The sequence below is a fragment of the Macaca mulatta genome, chromosome 17 (assembly GCF_049350105.2).
Source record: "Macaca mulatta isolate MMU2019108-1 chromosome 17, T2T-MMU8v2.0, whole genome shotgun sequence".
NCBI lineage: Eukaryota > Metazoa > Chordata > Mammalia > Primates > Cercopithecidae > Macaca > Macaca mulatta.
In genome coordinates, this window is record NC_133422.1 from 34808331 (window position 1) to 34828166 (window position 19836).

Here is a 19836-nt window from a genome sequence, read left to right on the forward strand (position 1 = left end):
TTCTTTTTCTAGTTTTTTCATGCTAATACAGTGATATCATGCATTTCCTTTGAGATAAAATTTTGTGTTTTTACTCTGAGAAAATCTAACAAACAATTTCTAGGCCAATTGAAAATAAGGTTCAGACCATTTTCCTGTTTTGTTTTGTTTCCCGTTAAACGTGGTTTTATCACTTAATTAAATGATGCGTTTCATTGACTTATTCATATAATTAAGGTCAATTTGAGTAGCACTTATAGCACTTATACATAATTGGGTATCATAAGAATAATATAAGGAAAGAGAAAGGAAGGAAGGAAGAGAAGGAGAGAGGGAGGGAGGAAGGAAGAAAAGAAGAAAGGGAGGACTTGACACAGGGATAATTACAAAGCAACATATATTTGTTGGACTCTAATTGTAATCTCAGCATAGATATTAATTCTTTGAGTATGACAGTTGACCTGATTACTGTCATTGTATTAACTGATAGTTAAGACACATGTGTTCTGTTGTATCATGTGATTGCTAGTTGCAATGAGATAAAAAAAAAAAAAAGTAAAGTAATTTTGAAATCAGGTGAAATTTTATATCAGTCATTATTGGGATGATTATAAAGACTGCATAACTATTGATTCTATTCATTAATTCTGATTCTAAGTAAAATTACTACAATTAACATCTTTTCTTACATGAAAAGCAAGCCATCTTCTATTGTTTCCTTTACTGTTTCTTAACAAGGTTCTGACCTAAAAATAATAAGACAAAATAATGGATGAAACAAACAAACCATAAGCTTTTTAATTTAAAATAAACAATCCTGGAAATTTAAATTGGATTTCTTACCTTATATATAGGTTCCCATTTATAAGAAAGCATATGATATTTGCAATCATATTGTAAAACTATTTAAAACATCTGTTTATATTTCTAATATTGGAATGTTTATGGGACACTTGGCATAAACTTTCAATACCCTCTATTTTACTTTTACATGTAGTTATACTACTATGTTTCTTAAAGTTAGGTAATGAAATTTGCAACCTACTGGTATTAGTAAGTTTTCAACGTGTTTTTTAGCTATATAAGGCCCAAAATGGGGAGAGAGGTGCTAATCCAGGTGGAATAACCTGATTATTATAGGGTTAAGAGTGGAATAGTAAGCACTTGCCTTCAGCAGCTTTGTGTTGTATTTACAGAATTTGAAAGAGTGGCTTTCCTTCTCACTCCTGCCCCTTAAAAATGTTTTATTTTTTTTAAAAAAAGTTAGAAATCTTAAGAAAAAAAATTTTTCTTTTTCACGAAAATTAATTTAGTTCGAAGAAAACTACGCACCAGAATTTAGATTTAATTACTAGCAGTGTGTCTCATCATGCATATATGTATAACATCTCTTATGTTCAAATGACTACCTCAGCAGCAAGGAAATAAAATTACTTCTTTTATTTTTGTTATATCAGTTAATAAAGTCAAGATTCTGATGAGAAGTTAACCCGAAATTTTATAAAACAAAACTTTTGAAAGTTAAAAATTCTTTATAAACCACAAACAAGGCAGACTCATACACCTGTGAAGTTTTATCAAGCAATGATTGCTGAAAACCTTTTTACACCACAGAAAGAACGTACCAAATAGTTCCAAACAAAATTTTAAAATAATCATTGTTCAAATCCGGATATAAGTAGATTAACACCAGGTTTCTTTTCAGTTCTCAACAATTCGAAAGTGCTCTAGTATTCTCAATAACATAAAATGGTCAGTAACTTCATAGTTATTTATCAGTTGATCAAGGTGAGTTATAAAGTGAAAGTCTCCTTTTTTCACTGTCAGTATAAACTGCTCAGTGAAGCTGAATGATAATGAACTATAAAAGTAAAAACAAATAGAAAGGATCTGCACTGATTAAAAAAAAAAAAGAAGAACTGAGGAACTAAAACCAAGATGTAAGTTAATACAAAATTCTTTTATTTTGGATATGTAAAATCTTGTCCTTGGGAAGCTAATGTGCTGTCCCAGAAAAGACACCTGATGTCTGTGATACTGGTAGTGATTTTTAAAGCCTCAAAATATCGCTGCCTCTGGGCAGAAATGTCAGCTTCCTTTATAATCTATAGTTTGAAATTAATGACTCATTTTTTATTTATATTTTATGCTACTGATATCTTAGAGTGGCTTTTTGCTGTGGTAAACAATGAAATAAAGGTCAATCACAAGAAGTTTCAAATTATGGTTCTAACTATTGTTTCATCCGAATTTTTCATACACCTAATTTTTAACTTTTTAAAACTTTTATCTTACTTTTAATTAACAATTAATAGTTATATAAATGTATGGGGTACAGTGATAGTTCAATGCATGTATACATTGGAATACATGCATTGTATTCCATGGAATACAATGATGGAATGATCAAATCTGGCCCTTTATCATAAAAATTGCTTCAAAAACTTATCATTTGTGTATGGTGAAAATATTTAAAATCTACTTCTTAAAGCTATTTTGAAATACACAGTACATTATTACTAACTATAATTACCATGCTGTGCAACAGACCACCAGAACCTATCCTTGTCTAACTGAAACTTCGTATGCTTTTACCAATGTATATCCTCTCCCTATTCACCTCCCTGCCCCCTCCCTACACTCTAATTCTATGAGTTTGATTTTTTTATATTTCACATGTAAGTGAGAGATCATGCAATATTTGTCTTCTTGTACCTGGCATATTTCACTTAGCATAATGTCCTCCAGGTTCATCCACATTACAAATGATGGAATTTCTTGCTTTTTAAAAAGGCTGAATGGTATTCCATAAACACCTCAATTGTTAATGTGTAATATGTGATATGATACATAGTGTAAGAAATACATATGAAAGTTGTGAAACATTGTACAATGAACAGTTTACAGTACCACCACACCTAAGAATAGATATCTCTACACTTAGAAGCTACTTCAGTGATTCTATTATTTCAACTTCCTTCTTTTCTCATGAATTTTGTTTCTAACATTTCCATCTATTTTGAAAATTTCAATTTGATATAATTCAAACTTACAGAAAATTTCAGAAATCCTTACATGGAATGCTTACATATCCTTCACTCTGATTCAACCATCATTTATATTTTCTCTCTTTTCCTTTATCAGACAATCCATATATATTTACATGCACATGCATACCATTGTAAACCATTTGCAGGTAATTTAAAGGTATGTGTACTCTTTAACCTTAAATAGTGTATATTTCTTAAGAATAAGAACATTCTCTTACATACTCTACTGAACAGTTATAAAAATCAGAAAGCAATGTTGAAACAATATTACCATCTAATTCACAGTCCATTTTCAAATATCATCAGATATCCTAATAATGTTCCTTATGGTAGTTTTCTTCCCTAATAAGGAATTGAATTCAAGATCATTTTTTAATACTTCATTGTTTGGTTTACTTTATCTAGAACAATTCCATAGCCTTGCATAGTGATTTTTTTTTTGAAGTACAGGCCAATTATTTTGTAGAAATATCTTTCCATTTACATTTTTTGATGTTTCCTTATGATTTGATTAGGTGATGTCATACCTTTTTGTACAAAAGTAACATTGTATCTAAGTTCATTATATCAAGGGGCAAAGAACAGCAGTTTATCCCATTATTACATTTAAACACTTGTTTATGGTTGTACATACCAGGATTTCTGACTATACAGTTACTAATTCTCTTTTTGTTAAATAATTTGTTGGAAGGTACTGAGAGAGTCTTAAATATTCTGTTTCTTGCTACAATTTCACAGCCTCCATTGATATTTTTATAACTCCTTCAAATCTTTTATGTTTATTATTTACCATTTTACAATGAAGAACATTATCTTCATTTATTTATTGTTCATTAACTCATTGATTTATACAAGTGATGTTATGGATTCCCACTTTATTCAGTGATAATCACAAAATGTTGCTATTTATTTTCATGATAAAATTCTCCCAGAGTTAACCAGGAAGAGCCATTTCAAACTACCTCCTGTGCTCTATCACCAGGTTACCATAATTCTTTGAGGACTGTCTTGCTTTCTGAAACAAAGTATTTTAGGCTTATTTTTGACATTTTGTGACTCTGAAATCAGCATTTCCTTTAAGATCTCTGGCTTTTTTTCAATGGAGGATATTATTTAGAAACTGAAGTCTGAGTGTTAAATACGCGCATTGTTGCTGATGTGACATTGCTTCTAGTCTCTCATAGAAGACGGGACTTTTTCTTCTCTACCTTTTTCTGCCTTCTCCCATGCACCACTTGTTTTCACTGATACTCCCATTTCCAATCAAGGCCACAAAATGCATTATCAACTTTCCCCATGAATATTTATAATTTTCTTCCCTGATAGAAAGAAACTACAAGTCCCTTTTTTCAATATATTTACTCCTTTGCTCAATGCTAGGACACAGGAGATAGTTTCATAATTTCTAGCCCATATCACTATGAAAAACAAATACATAAGCTAGTTTTCAATATTTACTGATTTTTCAAAGATAAATTTTATACAGAGCAAAATAAAAAATATTAAGGTCACAATCAATAACTTTTGACAAATGAATACTGCATGTAATCTACACTTCTTTTAAGATACAGAACATCTACATCACCCCAGGAAGTTTCTTCATTGCTTTTATCTGTCACTTTCCCCACAAAGTAAACTAAGCTTGTTTTTTCCAGGAAGACCAGTTTTGCCCATTCTACATTTCCGTATAAATGGAAACACAAATTTCTTATAAATGTACTCATTTGTCCGATTTTTTTTATTGTGAGATTCATCCAAGTTTTATATGTATCAGTAGTTTAGTTCATTTTATTGTTAAGTATAAATCTATTGTGATCGATTTATCAGATCTCTGGTTGATGGGCATTTGAGTGGCTTTCAGTTTGTGTCTCTTACAAATACGGATGCTATGTGCATTCTCAGTACTAGTCTTTGTGTGAATATAGATTTCCATTTGACAATAGTGATTCTTATAAATAAAACTGCTGGATCATATGGTAGGTGTCTGTTTAAATTTGTAGGAAACCGAGAGCCATTTTCAATATGCAATGTCCATATTCTTATCAGCAATATTGGGATTGATCTGGTCTTTACATACCCTCACCAACAATTGCTGTAGTCAATTTTTAATTTTTAGTCATTCTAGTAGAATAATAGTGTTATCTAATGGAGGTTTAACTTGCATTTCCCTGATATAATTCTAAATATTTTTGTATGTGCTTACAGTCCTTTATCTTCCATTTGGAGATCAATACAGATATTTTGTCTCTTTTGTAATTTTTTTATTATTGAATTCTAGAAATTTCAAATATGTATTCTGGATAAATGTTGTTTTTCATGTATATTAAATACATATACATAGATATGTACATATACACACATACATATATATACACACACATATATGTGTGTGTGTGTGTGACTATATATGTATGTATTTCCTCCAAATATTTTATCCTACACTGTGGATTGCCTAATATTTTTAGATACTATCATTGAAAGATTAGTTTTACTTCTGTGGTTTTTGCATTTCACTTTACTCTGTCTTTAGTTTTTTTTTTTTTCTTTTCTTAATTAACACATAATAATCATATGTATTTATAGGGTACAATACTTTAAAATTATATATTCTGGAGAGTGGCTTAGGTCATAGTTACAAGGACCGGCATATATATATATATATATATATATACACACACACACACACACACACACACATATATATATATGTATGTATGTATATAAAGTTGTAATGAGCAAAAAATTTAATATTAGTTAATTTACTTCCAAACATTTTTGTCCTGTCTATCTTAAGACAAGTAGAGTAGTTTGTCCAAAAAAGAAGTATGTTACTCTGTTACTATATAAAAGCAAAGCAACAAATAGATTATAATCTATAATAATACATGATTCTGGAACTAGCCTATTTCATAGATGTATGAAGTTATTGAATAATGTATTTTTATTTTTATCATTAGTTTTTTGTGTTTTTTTTTTGTTTTATATCAAACAAGCAAAGTTACTAAATTTGGGAAGATAATGTACATATGTTATAAGTCTACACCTTAAATAGAAATACGTAAATTTACATGAGTTGTTGGTAACTTTTTTCATAATTTATGACCATGTATATTTCATGATGAAACACTGTAGTCATGCCTCTTGGCTAAAACAAATTTGACATTGATAGTGGCCTAAGGGGTAAAACAGAATTAAAACAACAATACATTTAATCAACAAGAGAGCATCTTTTTATTTCATACTAATCAAAGAAGCAATTTTTGATATAAATGGCTTATTAATTGTATGGAGTAGAATAATGGCTAATAAAGCCTACTGCTCAATAAAGAACACTCTACAGTGTCAGAAAAATATTAAACTATTGCTAAGTAATCAGAATTCAAAAAGGAATAGTAGATTTCAGAAGCTATTTTATTTTTTCTAGGCCATACTAATATATGCAGACTTTAAAATGCATTATGCTTCATTTTTACACTTTTCTCCCCCACCATTCGAAGGTTTTCTGTGTTATCTATTGCTACAAAACAAACATGCCCAAACTTCGGCAGTTTCAAGCAAGTACCTTGGCAACATTGGAATGGCGGAGTAAATATTCACCTAAGAAAATATGCACCTCCATAAAAAATGCGCCTCCATAAAAACAATGAGAACACTAACACAAAAACTTAAATGGACTTTTTCAGAACTCTGGAAATTAACCAAAGGCTAATTGAAAAGGTGGCTATCCAAGAAACATGACTTAATTGTAAAGACAGAAGCTTTGTGGGGTTTTAACTTGCCCTATTTCCATTTCCGTAGCCCCAGCTCTATTGTAGCCTTGAATCCAGCAGCCTCACAACCATGAGAGCTGTCCAAACCAGCAGCCTAACTGCCATTACAGAGGCCAGAATGGCCATGCAGGTTCTCAAAGAGTCTCCATCTTTAAAGATTGTCACTATTTGGCCTGTCTGGCCGTTTCCTGGAAAAGTCTAATTCACAGCATTTGTTTGCAGAGGCATCAGAGCTCTCTCACTTAAAAACCCTTAGCCAGAGCTGAGCGCGGTGGCTCATGCCTGTAATCCCAGCACTTTGGGAGGCCAAGGCGGGCGGATCGCGAAGTCAGGAGTTTGAGACCAGCTTGACCAACATGGTGAAATCCCGTCTCTAGTAAAAGTAGAAAAATTAGGCAGGCGTGGTGGTGCGTGCCTGTAATCCCAGCTACTCAGGAAGCTGAATTAGGAGAATCTCTGGAACCTGGGAGGCGGAGGTTGTAGTGAGCAGAGACTCCGAAAAAAAAAAAAAAGAAAAAGAAAAAGAAAAAAAGAAAAAAGAAAAGAAAACAAAACAAACCCTTAGCCAGGGCATTCAAAACAAAAAAAGCAATGGCAATTGTTTAACATCACAGCTGCTTGAGTTGAATATACTAATTAGGGCAAACAAGAGGCTTGCAAAAAAATATAAAATAAAATGAAAAAATAAAAAAAATATTGAAAATGAGATACCTATAAGGATTTGTAAAAAGTGCAACATATTCCAAAGATCTACATGGTCATGACTCCTACCTTATCCTAGCCCAGCAATCACAAGGAACAATGCCTCACCCCAGGAATCAATAGAGATTGTGCGGGAAATCTGGGCTTCTGCCACCATTTGGCAGCACCAAGGCAATGTTCTCCACTGCTAGAACAGTGTCAGAAAAGACCAGTTAAAAGAGAAAATTTAAATAGGATCCAGACTCGAATAACATAATAAAAAATGTTTAGGCTTCAGTTGAAAAATCAATCATTATACCAAGAACCAGAAGATTCCAAATTAGATATGTTTTGCTTTGTTTATGAGACAGTGTCTTGCTCTGCTGCCTAGGCTGGAGTGCAGTGGCACGTTCACAGCTCACTGCAGTCTTTTTTTTCCTGGGGTCGAGCGATCCTCTCACCTCTGCCTCCCAGAGTACTGGAATTATAGATGTGAGTCACCGTGCCTGGACTCCAAATTAAATTTTTTAAAAAGGTTCATTTATGTCAATGCTGAAATGACTGAGATGTTAGGAATATATGACAAAGACTTTAAAGCAGTCAATATAAAAATTATTCAATGAGCAATTGTAAACATAATTGAAAAAATGAAAACACAGAGAGCCTCTTCAAAGAAATTGAACATGTAAAGAAGAACCAAATGGAAATATTAGAACTGAAAAGTGCAATAATTAAAATTAAAATCTCAGGATGGGCTCAGCAGCAAAATGGAGGTCATGGAAAATAGCAATGATAGCAACAAAGAAAAAAAAAAAAACAGGGAACTGAAAGATGGAACAATAGAATTTATGCAATCTGGATAATATGACTGGAAAACATGAACAAATCTCAGTAGCTTTGAGACAATAATGAAAGATTTAATACCATGTAATTGAATGTCTGGAAAGAGAGGCAAAAGAGGGAGGAGCTATGAAAGGACTTATAGAAATAATGGATGAAAATTCTCCAAATTTGGCAAGAGACATAAACTTATAGATTAAAGAAGCTGAGCTACCTTCAAACAAGATAGAGCCAAATAAATCTGCACCAAGACACAACATAATTACTTCCTGAAAACTAAAATGAAAGCACATACCTTAAAAGCAACCAGAAACGAAAAAAGTATTTGTCTATAGTGGAAAAATAAGTTAAATAAAACAGTACTTGTATTCCTCATCAGAAACCATGGATGCCAGAAATAGGAAATAAACAATACTTTTCATGTACCAGAAGAAAAGAACTGTTTGTTCAGACTCTTATGCCCAGTGAAGATACCTTTGGGGAATTAAAGGAAAATTAAGACATTCTCACATGAAGAAAAACTAAAGAAATTATGGCCAAGAAACCTACCATAAAATAATGGCTAAAGCAAGTGTGCTAAACTGAAAGAAAGGCTTAAAAACAGAATCTAGGGACGTAAGAGGGGAAAAAGGAATACAATAAGCAAAAATATGGGTACATAAAATAGGCATTGCTTTTCCTCTTGATTCCTCTAAATTATGTTTGATGGTTAAAGCAAAATTACAAACTCTGTAATGTGCTCCTAAGTGTATGGAGAGGGAATATTTAAGACAAATATATTATAAAATGAGGGAAGTGAAGAGACATAAAGAGAAAGAAAGCTTTTATACTTAAATAGTAAAACGAGAACACCAGTAGATTGTGATATATTATGGATATGTAGTGGAATACCTAGAGCAACTCCCTCCAAAAAGCTCCGTGAAGAGATGCCTTAAAAACACTATGCATATATCAAAATAGAATTCCAAAGTTATGTTGATTTAATACACAGAAAACTTTCTTTTGATAAAGTTCCAGGAGTGCTATTATTGGGTGCAATTGTTCTATATGCATCGGTTAGATTCTGTTGAAGGACTGTGCTCTTAAGATCTGTATTCTTGCTGATTTTCTCATAGTTTTTTTCAGTTACTGACAAAGTGAAGTGAGGGAGTTATTAATATTCCCAGAAAAATTGTAAAGTTATCTGTTCTTCTTTTTAACTCTATCAGTTTTTGCATCTAGTAATTTAAGACTTTGTTATAAGGTTACTGCATTTAGGATCATGTGTCGTCTTGGTGGTTTGATCATTTAATCATTATTTAATATATAATTTGTCTCTAGTCATTTTCTTTACTCAGTATTAATATAGCCAGGTTTTTTCTTGATTACTGTTTACATGTTATATTTTTATCCATATTTTTCTATCAAACTATGTTGTTGAGTTTGAGATTAGTTTATTATAAACAGTATATTATTACACTATGCTTTTCATTCCTGAAGGATACTTTTGTCAAATACAGCATTCACTACTGATGGAAATTTTCTTTCGGCTTGTAAAAACTGTGCTACTTCCTCCTTGCCCCTATGGTTCAGATGAGAAATCTGCTGTCAGTTAAATTGGTGTTCCCCGTATAGGTAATGTGTTATTTCACTCTGGCTACTTTCAAAATAATTTATTTCCTTCTTATTTTCAAATGTTAGATATGCTGTGGATTTCTTTACATTTATTATGCTTGGAGTTTACTAAGTTTCTTGCATATGTATGTAGCTCTTTTGTCAAATTTTAAAAGCTTTCAGCCATTATTATTTCTGATACCACTTTCACCTTAATTATGTTTATTATCTCTTTCTGGGAGTAAAATAATACAAAGTTGGGTCTTTTGTTATATCCAAATGCCTTTGAGGTTCTGTTTTTCTTTTTTCAGTCCACCTTCTCTGTGAGTTCAGATTGGGTAAATTCTGTTGATCTCAAGTTCACCAATTCTGTTTTCAATCATCTCTATTTTACTATTAAGCCCATCCAGTGAGGTGGGTTTTTTTTTGTTTGTTTGTTTTTTTGTTTTTTTGGCAGTGTATTTTCAGTTGGTTTGATTTATCTGGTGTTGTTGAGGCTCCCTTTGGTCCCTGCAGGTGGTGGTTGAGGGGTCAAATGGAGTTTCCCAGGCTGGGTCACTGAGTTTATCTTAGACGGGAAGGGAATCAAGCCTATGAAAATGAAAGGGCTTCCCTGGACCAGTAATTGTCATGAAAGAATCCACTGTACAGGTACTCCCAAGCAAATAGGTTATCTCTTGGTAGGCTGTGGTAGCTTAGGTGTACTGAGACAGACAGAATTTGTCAGCTGGGTCACTTGTTATGCTGGGTGTTCTCCTGTCAGTGTTGTCTGGTTACCCTCATGCTTTCCAGTGGTGACAGATGTGCCAGGCCCACAAGGACAAAGAACTTCTTGGGCAAGACCACTTATTGTGCTCTTCTTAATAGCGCTGCCAATGACCTTTATATCTCCCAGTGAAGGAGAGATGGCTGATACTCATAAGGAGCTATGGCCAGTGCTCACTGTTGTGCTGACATCCTTTTTGCCATTGCCCACTGGCAGTCCCAGCATTTTGGGGTCACTTTATCATTTCAGGATCCTTCTTGGTGTTCTCACCCACTGTTCCAAATCAATCAGCAGTAGATAGGGCAATACTGATGGAAGAAGACTCTTAAAGCCAATGGTGAAGCATGGTGCTTTCCCTAATTGCCTATTGTTAGCAGATCTTCCAATAGATCCTCTTGCCTGCAGTGCCAGACTTCCCTTGTCTTTTGGGGGGACGCCTGTTTGATCTAACAGAACAATAAACCTACCTGGGCTGACTTCTGTTGTTAGGTTGGGGATTGGAAAAACACTGGGTTTGAGTCACCTTCTTATGTTGGGTCAATAGACTTAAAATGTCCTTCCACTATATTGTTTGTCCAGTCCTGGGGACCCCAAACAAGATTACGTTCCTGTTACCAGTTTTTCAGAGATTTTCTACTATTGCATTTTACAATATTTCCAAAATTTATTATTATATATAGCAGATAGGAGCAAAATAAAGTGCCTCTCTCTGTTCCTCTGTATATATAAATGGACATACCTGTTATCTCATAATTATCATTGCTTTTATCAGGATTTCTCACAAATATGCCTTGTGATACAATTGAATAATGCATACAATATGTGAATTGGCCTACTAGTAATAGCTCCATTTATTAAGTATTGTACAAATTGAAGATTAGAAAAACAAATGTTATCTGTGTTTTATGGAACTATCACTTCATATACATATCTTAACTGTACAGCTCAAGGAATCTGAATGATTACAATTAAAATGCAACTATTTAATCCCAATATGACTAAAGAAATAGAGCATTAACTGTACTGAAAAATACATTCGTAAGTCACTCACAGTCACAAACCTTTAAGGTAAACATTATAATAATTTATAATAACATAGATTATATTTTATATAGGCTTATTTTTGAATTTTACATAACTAAAATCATATTGCACGTATTAGTTCTTACCTAAGTTCTATTCTATATACTGTATTCAGCAAATATGCCTTTTTTGTTCACTCGAGCTATGGTTGATTTTCACTGCTGTTTAGCATTCAATTTGTTAATACAAGGTAATTTACTTATCTATTTTTTAATTTACCAATTCTACTAATAGATATTTTAATTTCTTTTCCCAGTTGGTTGCTATTAGAAGTTATGCTGCAGTGGGCTGGCATGGTAGCTCACGCCTGTAATCCCAGCACTTTGGGAGGCTGAGGCAGGCGGATCAACTGAGGTCAGGAGTTCGAGACCAGCCTGGCCAACATGGTGAAACCTGTCTCTACTAAAAATACAAAAATTAGCCAGGCATGGTGGCAGGCACATGTAATCCCAGCTACTTGGGAGGCTGAGACAGGAGAATCACTTGAACATGGGAGGCGGAGGTTGCAGTGAGCTGAGATCACGCCATTGCACTCCAGCCTGGGGGACAAGAGCGAGACTTCGTCTGAAGAAAAATAAAACAAAAAAAAAGAAAAGAAAAGAAATTATGCTGCAATGAACACTCTTGCATACTCTTTAGGTGTTCACTTAGGACTGAAATTGCTGGTGCACAGAATATGCATAGTCATCTTTGATATATCATGCTGAAAGTTCTACCAATGTTTATTCAAAGTCTGCATTAACACCTGCTAATGTCTTAGGTATAAAAAGAGAGGTAAATTATGACCCCAATGTCAATAAAATATACAGAGATAGAGGTAGAGACAAAGATAGAGACAGAGATAATAATGCATATAGTTAAAATATCAAAATGTGATATTACTAGCAAATTATGCTCAGGCTATAATCTTGACTATTAATGACAATTTTACCATCACTAATAATCACCACTCTTAAAATCACTGGTTTTTATTCAGTGTTCACTAATTTTAGTCATTTTACATATGTTATACCTAAAGTGTATAATGATTATGTAGTGTTATGTCTATTTTATGGATGAAAAATTCAGTGTTTTACTGAATTTTCTATTTCTCAATTTACTTTGTAAATTAGACCTCATGTCTCTTCGTTAGCTATGACTGTATTTCCCATACTTTTTTCTCCCAACTTATTTACTTCATCTTATCTATCCTTCAGATTACCCCACTTTCTGTGTTTAATCTACCATTAGACTCATTTTATAACTTAATTGGTTATGTATTTTTCAGTCTTTGCACTTGGCTTTTATCTCAAAGTTTCGAATACTCTGCCTCAATTCTTTATCTGGTTATGTAATTTCCAATACATTTAACCACAATTATTTAAAACTCTTTACCTGACTTTAACTCCTTATATAACTTGAAAATCTCGACTTTCAATGAATTTCACAGTTGCTTGTTTTTACTTTTTCTGTTTCATCTCCAACATGTTATTATAAAAATTTTCAAAAATTCTGCAAAAACAAACAAAAACAAAAAAAGATATGAAAGTATCCAGAACTTTTTTCAAGATGATTGTATGTTTTATATTCCCAAAGACAGTGTTTGAGACTTTTGATTGTGTTATATCTTCACCAACATTTGTTTTCTCCACTGTTTTCAATTTTAGCCATTCTGGTATATGTGTAGTGAAACTTCCTTAATAATTTTAATTTGCATTATCGTAATGGAAAATTTTGATAAATTCTTCATACAATTATTGGCCATTCATGAGTCTTCATTTATGAAGGTAGCTCAAACTTTTTGCCCATTTTTATTGGGGCATTTTCTCTTTTACTTTTTCTTGAGTTATGGGCATTCTTTCCATAATCCGAATACCAACTCTGTGAGATACACAATAGAAAAATAATTTTCTCAGTATGTGACGTGCCTATTCATTTACTTAATGATGTTTGTTGATGATCAAAACTTTTAACTTTAATGAAATTCTATTTCTCAATTTTCAATTTTGTGTATGTTACTTTCTCTCTCTTAAGATGCATTAGCCCATCCCCAAACACAAAGATATTGTACTAAGTTTTTTTTAACAAATGCTTTAGGATTTCTTCTATGGATTTCATAGTTTTGGGTTTTACATTTAAGTCTTTAATTCATCTTGATTTAATTTTTTGTATATACTGCAAGGAAAAGTTCCAGTTTTAATTTCTGCATATCGCTAGCCAGTTCTCCCAGTACCATTTATGAAATAGGCTATCCTTTCCCCGTTACTTGTTTTGGTCAGGTTTGTTGTAGATCAGATGTCTGCAGATGTGCAGTATTATTTCTGGGTTCTCTATTCTTTCCATTGGTCCATATATCTGCTTTTATACCAGTACCATGGTGTTTTGGCTACTGTAGCCTTGTAGTATGATTTAAAGTCAGGTAGCATTATGCCTCCAGCTTTGTTCTTTTTGCTTAGGATTGACTTGTCTATATTAGGTTCTTTTTTGGTTCCATATTAATTTTTATTTTTTTTTTTTTAATTCTGTGAAGAATGTCAAAGGTATCTTAGTGGGAGTAGCACTGAATCTAAAACTGTCACAATGTTGATTCTTCCTATCCATGAGCATGGAATGCTTTTCCATTAGTTTGCATTCTCTCTGGTTTCTCTAAACAATGGTTTGTAGTCCTCCTTGAAGATGTCCTTCATTTCCCTTTTTAGCTGTATTTCTAGATATTCTATTCTTTTTGTAGCAATTGTGAATAGGAGTTCATTCATGATTTGGCTCCCTGCTTGCCTGTTGCTTATGTATAGGAATGCTAGCAATTTTTGCACATTGATTTTATATCCTGAAACTTTGCTGAAGTTGCTTATCAGCTTAGGAAGCTTTTATGCTGAGACTATGGGATTTTCTAGATGTAGGGGGCAAAGATTTCATGACAAAAATACAAAATCAATTACAACAAAAGCAAAAATTGACAAATAGGATCTGATTAAACTAAAGAGCTTCTGCATAACAAAAGAAACAATCACCAAAGTGAACAGACAACCTAAAAAATAGAAGAAAAATTTTACAATCTATCCATCTGAAAAATGTCTAATATCCAGAATCTACAAAGAACTTAAATTTACAAGAAAAGAAAAACAAAAAAACAAGCAACCCTATGAAAAAGTGAGCAAAAGTCATGAACAGACACTTCTCAAAAGAAAACATACATGCGGCCAACGAACATATGAAAAAAAAAAAAACCAACATCACTGATCGTTACAGAAATGCAAATCAAAACCACAAATGAGACATCATCTCATGCCAATCAAAATGGCTATTACTAAATTGTCAAAAAACAACAGGTGCTGGTGAGGCTGTGCAGAGAAAGAAGCACTTGCATACTGTTGGTGGGAGTGTACATTAGTTCAACCATTGTGGAAGACATTGTGGCAACTTCTCAAAGACCTATAGGCAAAACTACCTTTTGACCCAGCAATCCTATTACTGGTTATATATCCGAAGGAATGTAAATTATTATGTTATAAAGATACATGTACCTGTATGTTATTGTGGGACTATCCACAGTAGTAAAGTCATGAAATCAACCTAAATGCCCATCAATTATACACTGAATAAAGAAAATATGCTACATATACACCATGGAATACCATGCAGCCATAAAAAGGAACAAGATCATGTCTTTTGCAAGGACATGGATGGAGTGGAGCTGGAAGCCATTATTCTCAGCTAACTAACGCAAGAACAGAAAACCAAACAATGCATTTTCTTGCTTCTAAGTAGGTGCTAATTGATAAGAAAACATGGACATGTTGTGGGGAACAACACAGACTGGTCACCTGTGGGGGTTTGGGGGAGGGACAGCATTAGGAAGAATAGGTGATGGGTTCAGTGCTTAATTCCTGGGCGATGGGATGATCTGTGCAGTAAATCACCATGACACATGTTTACCTAGTAACAAACCTGCACATCCTGTACATGTACCCCTCAAGTTGAAAGAGATAAAATTCTCTAAGGATTCTAATTTTACTCTGTCTGTGATACACATTAATTATTTTATAATATAGTGTGAGGTAGAGGTTTATGTTTATTTTTTCCCATTATTGATATACAGTAATTCCTGTTCACTTTTTGAAAACACCTTAACTTCCCTATTGGTTGCTTTGGCATCTTTGTTAAAAATCAAAGGATAGTAATAATGTGTATTTTTTTCTGCACTCTGTTTTCTACTCCATTGATTAATGTGTTACCTCTTATGACATAATTACCTGGTCTTAAGGACTGTAGCACTATAGTTGGTCTTGATGTCATGTATTTTTCGCCCTTCAACTTTATTCTACTTTTAGAAGATGATTTTGACAATTTTGCTTATTTTAATTTTCATGTAGATTTTGTATTCAGCTTGTCATTTATACAATTCTAATAAGATTAAAATTCATTAATATATAAAATTATAGGGATATATAGAACTTTAACACTAACAATCTTAAGTCTTCAAATCCATGAAAATACTGTATCTCTGAAATGAACAAGTCCTTTTGTACACTCAAAAATTTTTAGAGTCTTCGGCTCTTATACTAAATATTTCTATTTTCAATGTTTTAATTTCACTGAAATCTAGGGATTTCAATATATGCTACTGAACTATCCACAGTCTACTAGTATTGACATAGAAAATTTAAAAGCTTATTAGGATCATTTACTCTTCTAGCTGTGAATCCCACCAGCAACTGTTTTATTCCTTTGTTTTAAGAAGTTTTATGCTTTTAAAAAAGAAGGAAAGAAAAGATAAAATGTATTTTTTCTTCATATTTACCCAGACATTTACCATTTTTAGTGCTTTCTATTCCTTCCTGTAGATCCAGATTTCCATCTGCTATCACTTCTTTCAGTCTGGAAAACATCCTTTAGCATTTCCTTTTGTGGAGGTCTACTGGCAACAAATACTTCTAGCGCTTTTAATTTAATTCAGAAAATGTCTTCCCTTTGATTTCATCCTGAGTGATATTTTTGGTGGATATAGGATTATGGTTTTATGGCTTTTATTATTTTTATTTCACTGATGTCTTTAAGTCTTCATTTGGAATTTCATTGGGAATTTTTACTCTTCTGTTTTTATAATGTTTCTCCTATTGCTGTCAAATTTTTATCTTTACTTTTCAGCCTTTTGAAAATGATGTGCTAAGGCATGGCTTTTTCTTTTTCATATTAGTTCTACTTAGTGTTTGCTTAGTGCTATGGTTTGAATGTGTCTCCTAAAATCCTTGTGTTAGAAACTGAATCCTCAATGAAACAGTGTTGAAAGGTGGGACCTTTGAGAGATGTTTTGACTATGAAGGCTCTCCTCTCATGAATGGATTAATACCACAATGAAAAGGACTTCTGAGAGTAAGTTCACTCTCTTCTGATCTTCTGCCATATAAGAGGCTGAATTTGTCTGTTTTTGTACCTTCCACTTTGTGCTATGTGAAAAATGGAGCAAAAGAGTCCTCATCACATGCCAGCACCGTGATCTTGGAAAGTTTTAGGCTCAAGAATTGTAAGAATAAATATTTGTTCTTTATGTGTTAACTAATCTGTGGTATTTCATTAGAGCAGCACAGAAAAATAAGGCAATGAACTTATTTAATCTGATCACCAAGTTTGGAAAATTTGGGACATTTGGGGTTATAGGTTTTTAAAATACTTTTCTACCTCATTCTGTTTATCTTCTTTTTCAGGACACTAATTACATATAGATTATCTTCCTGCCCCACATCTACCTGAGTTTCTGCTCATGTTGTTCATGCTTCAGCAACTGATTTTTCCGTTTATTCTTCAGAGTGATTATGTTGCAGGCTACAGTCATCAAATCCATTGAATTTTTCTTCTAAAATTTATACATTGCTATTATAAATTATAAATAGAATGATATTTTCTTTTTAGTTCCATAACTATCATTAAGCTTTCTCTTTTTATTCATGCACTTTTCTCATAAACATAATAATAAAACTGCTTTAAATTTTTTGTCATTTTTAAGATTTGAATTATTACAATGTTCGTTTCCATTAATTGCCTTTTCTCTTGAGAAAGGGTAACTTTTTTTGGTTATCCTCTGATTATGTATTAAATGATAGTAACTTATATCCTGATTTGAGTAAAACAGTAATATATCTTTTGAATGGGTTTTCAAATTGCTTAGCTGGTATGCTTTGAGTTTGCCTTGCACACGTGGGTTCCAGGGTCAGTCAGAAATTAGGAAAAGTTTACGCATAGAATTTGAGGTTTCTTCACTTTTGCTCTCTCTCTCTCTCTTTTTTTTTTTTTTTTTGGATTCCGAGTCTCGCTCTATGACCCAGGCTGGAGTGCAGTGAAGCCATCTCGGCTCACTGCAAGCTCCGCCTCCCGGGTTCACGCCATTCTCCTGCCTCAGCTTCCCGAGTAGCTGGGGCTACAGGCAGCCGCCACCACGCCCGGCTAATTTTTTGTATTTTTAATAGAGATGGAGTTTCACTGTGTTAGCCAGGAGGGTCTGGATCTCCTGACCTCGTAATCCGCCCGTCTCGGCCTCCCAGAGCACTGGGATTACAGGCATGAGCCACCACACTTGGCCTGCTGTCTTTTTAAAATGTGATTATCTCCTTTATTTCCAGTGGGTCTAGTTTTTCCAAACTCTATTAGGTTTACCAGTCCAAGAAGACTGTGCAATCAAACTTTATATACCCAGTGCATATTTATCATAACCTGTACTCAAACAAAATGTTGGAAAAACGGGGGGTGTGTGGGGGGGGAAACTTGTCATGGTATCTTTTTTTTTTTTTTTTCTGTGTTCACTCCCTCCCGCCCAAAATCCTATTGCTTTTAGAAATCACTTTTAGCAGTTGTGTCGACGTTTATTCCAGAGTTAATGTTACCGAAAATCCAATGTTTCAGTCCAGATTCTGCTGCTCACTGAACAGGAAGCCAATCACTGAAAGGACAAGTATTGCCAAGGACGAAGGCTTTAATCAGGTGCTCAATCTCAAATCAGTCTCCCTAACTGACCAAAACTAGACTTTAAATAACACGGAAGAAATGTGCAGTGTATGAGAAAACAAGAACTCGAGAGAGGCAGGGAAGCAATCCTAATGAATGAAGGGTCCCGCATCTCTTGTCTGGATGTGGAGATCTGATGAGTTTCAGTTTTTTGATACTTTTTGGGAGACGTCTGAAGGTCATTTCCTCAGGAAGGAACTCAGATAAAAAGAAATTATATATTTTAAGCTTTAAGATGAGAAGGATCAATTTCTATGAACGAAAGAAGAAAAGAAAGAAAAAGAAAGAAAGAAAGAAAGAGAGAGAAAGAGAAAGAAAGAAAGAAAAAAAAGAAAGGAAAGAAAGAAAGGAAAGAAAGAAAGAAAGAAAGAAAGAAAGAAAGAAAGAAAGAAAGAAAGAAAGAAAGAAAGAAAGAAAGAGAAAGAGAAAAGGAAAGAAGAGAGGGAGGGAGGGAAGAAGGAAGGAGGGAGGAAGGAAGGAAGGAAGGAAGGAAGGAAGGAAGGAAGGAAGGAAGGAAGGAAGGAGAGACAGAGAGAGAAAGAGAGAGAATGAGAGAGAGAGGGAAAGAGGGAAGGAGGGAGGGAAAGAAGGAAGGAAGGAAGGAAAGAAAAAGGAAGAAAGAGAAAGAGAGAAAGAAAGGAAAGAAAGAAAGAAAGAAAAAGAAAGAAAAAGAGAAAGAGAAAGAAAGAAAGAAAGAAAGAAAGAAAGAAAGAAAGAAAGAAAGAAAGAAAGAAAGAAAGAAAGGAGACTATGGGACTATTGGGTCAGTTTTATTTATACTGGGTAACTGTGGGAATTATGGTACATTGAGAATTTACTTGATTCTGCAAGAGTCCCAGCTCTGACCATGCGTTTTTGTCTGCTACTATGCCTAGTAATTTTTTTTTTTTTTGATTGCCTGACATAGTGTTTGAAATATGTATGGAAACAATCGAAACTCTGGATGATGTTTTATTATTCCTAACAAAATTTACTTAAGACCTTGACATACAATATTATAGAGACAGATCACCTCAATCCAATCAGAGATTGAACTGTTATAAATTTACCCTTTAATTTTTGTGAAGATTAGTCCATTTCTGGTTTGTCTTTGCTC